The following is a 9119-nucleotide window of genomic DNA, read 5'->3' as shown; positions in this document are numbered from 1 at the left end:
TTTTTGGAATACGGAGTCTTGCTCTGCCACCAGGCTGGAGTGCAGTGGCGCGATCTCAGCTCACTGCAACCTCCACGTCCGCATCCCAGGTTCAAGTGATTCTCCTGCCTCAGTCTCCCTAGTAGCTAGGACTACAGGCACATGCCACCATGCTTAGCTAATTTTTGTGTTTTTAGTAGAGACGGGGTGTTAGCCAGGACGGACTTGATCTCTTGACCTTGTGATCCACCTGCCTCAGCCTCCTAAAGTGCTGGGATTACAGTCGTGAGCCACCACACCCGGCCGTTCATAATTCTTATAATGAGATAAGCTTGAGACTCAGTGGACCAGTGCTGGCTACACATTAGAATCACTTGGGGGAGCTTTTGAAAAATCCCAATGACAGACCTTGCTGAAGACCCACTGACTTAGAGTCTTGGAGGTGAGCCCAGCCAGACGTCAGGACTTTTCCAAAGTTTCCAGATGACAGCAATGTGCAACCACAGGGCAGAACCACCGCGTTATGCCAATGCTGTTCACAAGACTTTTGTGCAATGATGGAAGTGTTCCATATCTGTACTGTCCCATGTGGTAAGTACCAACCACATGTGGCTGTAGAGCCCTTGAAAAGTAGCCAGTGCTGCTGAAGAACTAAAATTTTAATTTTATTTAATTTTAAATAATATAAATTTGAATTTGCATAGCCACATGTGGCTATTGGCTACCATATTGGACCACTGCAGCTCTAGACCTAAGTGGGTACACTGTCCCTCTGGATAACAGGCAGGGACTGAAGAATGAAAATGAGGGGCTCTCCTCCCTTCATAAAAGGGGTGGGAGGCATGCTAAGACATTTCCTTGGAAATCAAAATGTTTTCATGGGCTCCGAGATAACAATTGGTCCTGGTGGTCTGTTCCATTTGGTAAATTCCCACCTGGTCCCTTTCTTGGCTCAACTGAAGAAGGAAAACACCCATCTCCACGCTTCCAAAAGGAGCCTTGAAGTTGCAGGAAAAGCCGGGGCGGGGGGGCAGGTTGAGGAGACTAGATTCTATTTTAAAGATGTTTTCCTCTTTGGAATGAGCTCCATCCTCCAACAGTGCAGACAGGGCAAAGGTTGTGACTGACATTGTGTTGCTGGACATTAAACAGCCTCCGAGGTCACCCGGCAGCTGGTGGGCATGTCCTGATGGACGGCTCTTAATCGGGCTCACCCCTGCCCCTGGGAACCTTGAGGTCCTGGGGTTGGGGGGGAGAAGAGGGAGGCCAGCTGTTGGTGATCACCAGTTGCTTTTCCCTTCCCCCTCCATGTTCCCTGCCCCTCTGTGTCATCTCACCCTGCAATGCCCTGTGATGATGGATGTTTGTGAGTTAAATAGATGGACAGGCAGGCAGGGAGTGTGACTGCAGGGAGCAGACCACCCGGGCAACAACACAGGAAGCTCTGTTGGGTTTCTTCTCCGTGGTGTGAGCTCGTTCCTGGATGACAAGCTGTGATTTCCAACCAAATGTTTTCTTACAGTCACCACACCTATTGGTTTTCTCTCCCCTGGGAATATCTTCAGTGAGGCTTCACAGGGGTCATCTTACTTTAGCTCCATTAGGGCGATGAGACTTCGAGACCGGGGTACAGGGTCATGGAGGTAATACGGAATTGCAGAAGGCCTGGGTTGGGGCAGGGCAAGCTTCAGTTCAGTCGCTTCACCCTTAATATGGGATAGCAATACCCACTTAACAAGGTGGTTGTGAAAATAAAACCAGATGATGATTAATAGATGAACGTGGCTGTCAAGCAGCAGGGGTACTCAAGTACAGTTCATCCTTAACAGCCTGCCTCTCCTGCCTCCCCTTCCATCTCCTCCACCTCTTCTGCCTCTGCCATCCCTGAGACAGCAAAACCAACCCCTCCTTACCTCCTTTTTTCTTCTAGGAATGTCCACTCATTTGGCTTCCCTGAGCCACGTTGGAAGAAGAAGAATTGTCTTGGGCCACACATGAAATACACTAACACTAACAATAGCTGAAATACACTAACACTAACAATAGCTGAAATATACTAACAATAGCTGAAATACACTAACACTAACAATAGCTGAAATACACTAACACTAACAATAGCTGAAATACACTAACACTAAGGATAGCTGAAATACACTAACACTAAGGATAGCTGAAATACACTAAGACTAACAATAGCTGAAATACACTAACACTAAGGATAGCTGAAATACACTAACACTAACAATAGCTGAAATACACTAACACTAACAATAGCTGAAATACACTAACAATAGCTGAAATACACTAACACTAACAATAGCTGAAATACACTAACACTAAGGATAGCTGAAATACACTAACACTAAGGATGAAATACACTAACACTAACAATAGCTGAAATACACTAACAATAGCTGAAATACACTAACACTAACAATAGCTGAAATACACTAACACTAACAATTTCTTTTAGCAATAGTTAACAGAAAAAAATCACAAGAAAGTCTCAAAATGTTTTAAGAAAGTTGATGAATTTGTGTTGGACCACATTCGAAGCTGTCCTGGGCCACATGCAGCCGTGGGCTATAGGTTGGACAAGCTTGCTCTACTCAGTGTGAAGACAACCAGGATAAAGACTTGTATGATGATCTACTTACACTTAATGAAGAGTAAATATATTTTATTTCCTTATGGTTTTCTTAGTAACATTTTCTTTTCTCTAGCTTCCTTTATTGTAAGAATATGATATATAATACATTTAACTTACAAACTATGTGTTAATATGTATGTTATCAAAAGGCTTACCATCACTGGTAGACTATTAGTAGTTTTTGGGGAGTATAAAGTTATACACGGATTTTTGACTGTGCATTGTTTAAGGGTCAACTGTAGTTTAAAGTCTGACCTTCCCTAACTCTGTTCCCTAGGATTTCTTAGCCTTCACTTTGCCCTTTTTCCTAAATTTTTCTCTTAATATTTCTCAACCCTAAGCTGTGATCTTTGACCCCTGTGAATTTGTTACCCTAAGAAAATCCCCCAAACACCCTAACAATCCCCAGGCCTGAATGGACCACACACAATGGGAATGGATTCCCCACCTAAACTCAGCCAACCCTCCAGCACCATTTTATCTGCAAACCTTCAGTTCCACTCAAGAAGCATCCGACGTGTGTTACTGGTTTGGTGGCTGAACCTCATGCATGGGGTGGAACAGAAAGAAGGCTATAAAGTCGGTAAGACAGGTGCCCTGCATTCAAAGAACTCCTACCGGTGACAATAACTTACAACACCAGGTTTCAAAGCACTGTTCTGACTACTAGCTGTTAAAACAACCCAATGAAGAGAATGTGGAGATTAGTATGATAATTCCCATATTCCAGATGAAGACATTGAAGTTCAGAGAGTTGAAATGTTTCACTTAAGTTCACAAGTAGTAGATGTACAACCAAGTCTCAAAGTCAGATTTTTTAACTCCAAATGATAATTTGCATGCAAAGCACTCATAATATAAACTGAATTATTGATGAGCATTATTCATTATTGTTTATCCAAATTCCATGCCCTTTCCAACAGAAGGGAAAGAGTGCGCATTTTAAAAACAAACAGACTGTGATTAATTACAAACACAGGTGTTTAAAGAAACCAGATATTAATATACACTTACAAGCCAAGGAACTATATTCATCTTTTAAGGACTTTGGTAATGAATGTGGGTTGGAAAAACTTTTGGATACTTGATAGTTTTAAAAAGGATAGGATTTGTATGGGGAGAGAGAAGAATCAGGGCCTTCCAGACAGGGGGTACTGAAGTTAGCATGCACATTTTAACAATTTACACAACTCAGCTACAAGGCCAAGCATTGAAGATGCAGAAATAAATAAGGCAAGGTTGCTGCCCTGGAGGAAATTACAATCCAAAGCTGATGCTTTTCTATGGAACTGTCAGGGAGGATATCCAGGAACGTAGGCAACTCGTGCTCAGATACTGAAAGGGCCTTGAATGGCAGTCCAGGGAGTTCGGAGTTTATCCCGCAGGCAATGGGTTGTGAAGAGGACTTTTCCTCCAACCCCTTTGGCCTTGTGTTGGACAAAGGGCCCACACATGACATGGCCTCACAGTCCCCCTTTAGCTACCTCCCCCCCTACCCCGCCCCAAAGCTCATTATTCTGGAAGCAGTTCGGAGAACCAGAAGACAAGGCCGAAAAATCTGGTCCTTGGTGACACTCCTCCTTCCCCTCCCCCAAGCCTTTGTTCCTCTCTTTGTCTGGAGATGAAACCTCCCACCCGCCCACCGGCCGGAGCTTCCAGGCTCCCTCCCTTCCCAGCCCCTCCTCCCTCTCAAGCGCCCCTGCAAATGGGCTTTATGGTTTCCACAGAAACCAGAGAGGCCCAGCAGCCAGGGGGTCTTTCGCGAAAACACTGTTTGTGCCACCATTTGGGGTGGTGTGAAAGTGCAAAAACAGCTTATAAATGCCTGCCCATCATGCTCTCGATCTGGTCTGGAGGGGAAAGAGGAACTGAGCTCATTTCCACTTCAAAGGGGCTGTGCTGGGTTAAGTCCAAACTCGGCCTGGCAGCCCTAAAGGAACACACATATGCACAGGCACACACACACACACATACACACAAAGACACACACACACACACACACTCATATACATACCCACACAGCCACACTAATACAAACACAAACACACACACTCATATACATACCCACACAGCCACACTCAAACGCAAACATATACACACACACACACTTTCACACATACACACAAATCCACACTCACCAGCCCCGCCTTTCCCAGTACAGCTGGGCTCAGTCCACTAAGAAAACAAACCTCTCATCAGACAGCCCTGCACTTAGAACACCCTCCATACATTCCCAGGATGCAAAAGCCCCTCCAATGACCACACCCTCAGGAGCCCCGAGCCCCCAGCCCCTTGTGCCTCAGCCCCCTGGTCTTAAAACTGACAGCTGAAAACTTGCTTCTTGCCTCTTTAAGCGCCTGGTGACAGGAGAGTCACAGATGCTTCAGACTGGAAGCCCCCCACCCCTGTCGGCTTTCCCATGTGATCCCAGCAGAAGCCATCGATCCTGCTCACCAGGACAAAGGATGGTGGGCAAGTGATAAATGAAGACAGGAGAGAAACATTTCATTTCCTGCTTTGACGGGTTCCAGCCTGAAGATCCAGACCCCTAAGAGTATATTCAGGTTGGAAAGGCACCCTCCAAGTACCAGTAATATTTTCAGGGTTCTGCAGATGCTGGACAAGCCAAAGCAGTGCAGGGGAATGAAAGTGTGCAGCCTCTATCTTTGTAACAAGTACCAGCATTCCAGATTGTACTTATCGGCCATTACAAGGCAGTCTGGAATCTGGTGGGCGGTTCTGCTGTTCCAGCTTAATTTTTTAGTAAATAAAATAATCTAGGGATTAATTTTCATCCAGCACAGTCTGCTTGAGAGACCAGATATTTCTGAGCATCAGGGGGTCTCGGTGGTGGGGAAACACAGAGGCCAAGCCCCTTGAGTCAGTGCTTTATGTAGGCCCCACCCGAACTCCTTGCTTAGTTTACTCCTTACCTCTACTTTGCATTAATTCTTTAGTCCTCAAAGTGAAAATAAGAGATCCCTCCTCTTCCTCTGCCTAGATCTCACCCCTGCATGTGGAGTGGAATTTAAATCTGGTCTTGTCTCTGCTTGGTGTAGTAGATTTGGGTTCCAACTCTTCTGGGTCCCTAACCTGACTCTTTCAATTACAATATTGCCTTAGCAAAGTTCATTGAACTCTAATTTTTTTTTTTTTTTAGATGGAGTCTCACTCTGTCGCCAGGCTGGAGTGCAATGGCGTGACCTTGGCTCACTGTAACCTCCGCTTCCGATTCAAGTGATTTTCCTGCATCAGCCTCCCAAGTAGCTGGAATCACAGGCGCTCACCACCACGCTCAGCTAATTTTTGTATTTTCAGTAGAAACGGGGTTTCACCATGTTGGCCAGGCTGGTCTCGATCTCCTGACCTCATGATCTGCCTCCCAAAGTGCTGGAATTGCTGATGTGGGCCACCGCACCCAGCCTATGTTGCTGTAAATGACAATAATTCATTTTTTTTTTTATGAGAACACATGGACACACGGAGGGGAACAACACACACTGGCATCTGTCAGAGGGTGGGGGGTGAGAGGAGGGAGAGGACCAGGAAGAATAACTAGTGGATGCTGGTCTTAATACCTGGGTGATGGGATGATCTGCACAGCAAACCACCACGCACACGTAGTCCTATGTAACAAACCTGCACATGTGCCCCTGAACTTAAAATAAAAGTTGGAAATAAAAAATAAAATAAAAAAAAATGAAGATTTCATTTTTTCTGGCCAAATAGTGTTCCATTGTGTATGTACACCATATTTTCTTTATTCATCCATTAATGGACACTCAGGTTGATTTCATATCTTTGCTATGGTGAAATGTGCCACAATAAACATGAGAGTACAGATATCATCTGATATACTGATTGCCCTTTTCTTTTCTTTTTTTTTTTTTTTTTTTTTGATAAATACCCAGCAGTGGGATTGCTTGGATCAAATGGTAATTCTATTTTTCGTTGTTTGAGAAATCGCCATACTGTTTTCCACAGTGGCTGTACTAATTCACACCCCCACCAACAGTGTATAAGAGTCCCCTTTTCTCCACATCCTTGCCAGCGTCTTTGACTCTACATTTTATCTGCAAAATACATAGAATAACATAGGACCCTCTCCTCAAGACAGTTACAGGGATTGTAAGATAACAATACTAAAATGCCCAGCACAAGTGTGTTCAAAGCACACTGCTTCTCTTCAGTGTGCTGGATAGATGTGAAAGAACATTAATGATGTTCTCTCTCGCCATGTTGTTTATCTCAAGGAGGCAATAGATCTTATACGTGCACATTAATGCCTAGTCTCTCTACATCAGTCCCTCATTACTCATGAAAATTAATTTTGAACCAATCAATTTTGAGTGCCTAACGTGTGTTCTCAGCACCAAGATCCAAGCAAAACTGTAAAGTACAAAAAAGAAAAATCTCATTGTTACTTATGTACAATTTACTGAGCAATTTGACCCCACATACAAGTGTTGCAGATGACCAGGGGGTGAGTAAAATGCAATCACTTTCAACCAAACAGTACAATATTGTAGTTGAGAAATCCTCAGGCCCTGGATCCCATCCACCCTCATTCAAATCCCAACTATCCCTTGCTGGCTATGATTTCGTGTTTGGCAGGTTACGTCATCCTTCTGAACATCAGTTTCCTCATCTGTATAATGGAGGTATAATGGGGCTGATCACAATAGACCCTGTGCCTCCCAGAATTAAATTAAAGCCCATGAAATACTCTAGCTGAGGAAGTGTCCAGCTTGGAAAGTGCTCAATTGACTTTGCTGCTGGTGCTGCTGCTGTTGTTATTATTATTACTAGTGATACCACTTAAGTCTAGAACAATTCGATCACAAAATAATACAGTAGAGAATAGAAGGATAGGGAGAATAGTGAAGAGTCCAGGGGACCCTGGGAACCTCACTTGCCCTTTCCAGGTCTTTGTTACATAAAGCTAAATGGAGCAGTGAGACCCAATGATCCTTCATCACTCAGTGACTTCAAGGAGTACTCAAGAAGTAAGGATCACAAACAAACAACAAAAACAAAACTACCAAGGAACTCATAAAGCTTACAGTTCAGCTGGAGTCCTCCCACTCACCTTGGTTCCCTGACTGCCAAATATTTTTCCGGAAAGCTCCAGTTGCTCCTCCCTGTGCCTTCCCCTCCTCCCCGCCACCTTCCTCCTCCTGGGGAAGCAGAAGTTCCTGAGGGCCAGAGAGGAGGTCAGAGATCTCCACCGGCCTGGCCAAGAGCCACCAGGACAGCTTCCTGCCAGCAGTCTTCAGTAAGGGGCTGCCTATCCCAGGGAAACCCAAATAAAGTCACCTCTCCACCCGAGAGTATTTTGCCCTTTAAGGAAAGATTGTATTTGGAGCCCAGAATATATTTATGGCTTCATGAAAATTTAATCCAACCTTTTACGGACAGAGTCAGCATCAAAGGGGCCTGCCCAGGCCCATCTACTACCACTTTCATAGGCAGACCTGTGCCTGGGTGCTGAATAAATTATGAAGTCACTGAACTTTGTTTCTGATGAGCCCCTTTTTGTTCTTTCTTCCCTTTTCTACCTCCAATCCCACCCAAGTCTTCTACACCATGGCCAAGCACCCTTACAATCTAACTCCATCCTGTCTTTTCAAAGACAGGGCTCCAAGTAATTATTCCAAATGACTATCTAATATAGCTTAATACATTTCCACCCTAGAAAAGAAAAGTTTAAAGAAGATACCTAATAAGCATTTGTGTGTCCAGAATTTTACAGACATCTCATTTTACTCTCACAACAACCTATAAGTAGGTACAACTGCCACCTCTACTTGGCTGACAACTAAGGCTCAGAGGTGTTCTCTAACTCATCCATAGACTCAATTGCTGGTAAGGGAAGAGCTGACAATTCAGCTGAGGTCTCTGTGAGTCCAAAGCCATATGCATCTCAGGATACCAAAATAGACCAAAAGACAGAGGAATTTCTGGCATCGCTAGGTGTCTAAAGGAATCTGCAGGGAGAGACAGAAGTCTGAGAAATCTCCCTCAAGGAACTAAAAGTAGATTTACCATTTGATCCAGCAATCTCACTAATGGATATCTACCCAAAGGAAAAGAAGCCATTACACAAAAAAGATACTTGCACACGCATGTTTACAGCAGCACAACCCACAACTGCAAAAATATGGACCCAGCCCAAATGCCCATCAACCGACAAGTGAATAAAGAAAATAAAGAAACTGTGGCATATACATATGCATACTATATATATATGTGTATATATACACACCATATATATAATTGTGGCATATATGTGTGTGTGTATATATATATACACCATGGAATACTACTCAGTCATAAAAAGGAAAAAACTAATGACATTCACAGCAACCTTGATGGAATTGGAGACTATTATTCTAAGTGAAGTAACTCAGGAATGGAAAACAAACATCATATGTTCTCACTCAAAAGTGGGAGCTAAGCTATGAGGACGCAAAGACATAAGAATGATACA

This window comes from Mandrillus leucophaeus, unplaced genomic scaffold (genome assembly GCF_000951045.1).
Source record: "Mandrillus leucophaeus isolate KB7577 unplaced genomic scaffold, Mleu.le_1.0 Scaffold578, whole genome shotgun sequence".
In the NCBI taxonomy this organism is placed as follows: domain Eukaryota; kingdom Metazoa; phylum Chordata; class Mammalia; order Primates; family Cercopithecidae; genus Mandrillus; species Mandrillus leucophaeus.
Note: the sequence above shows the minus strand (reverse complement) of the source record.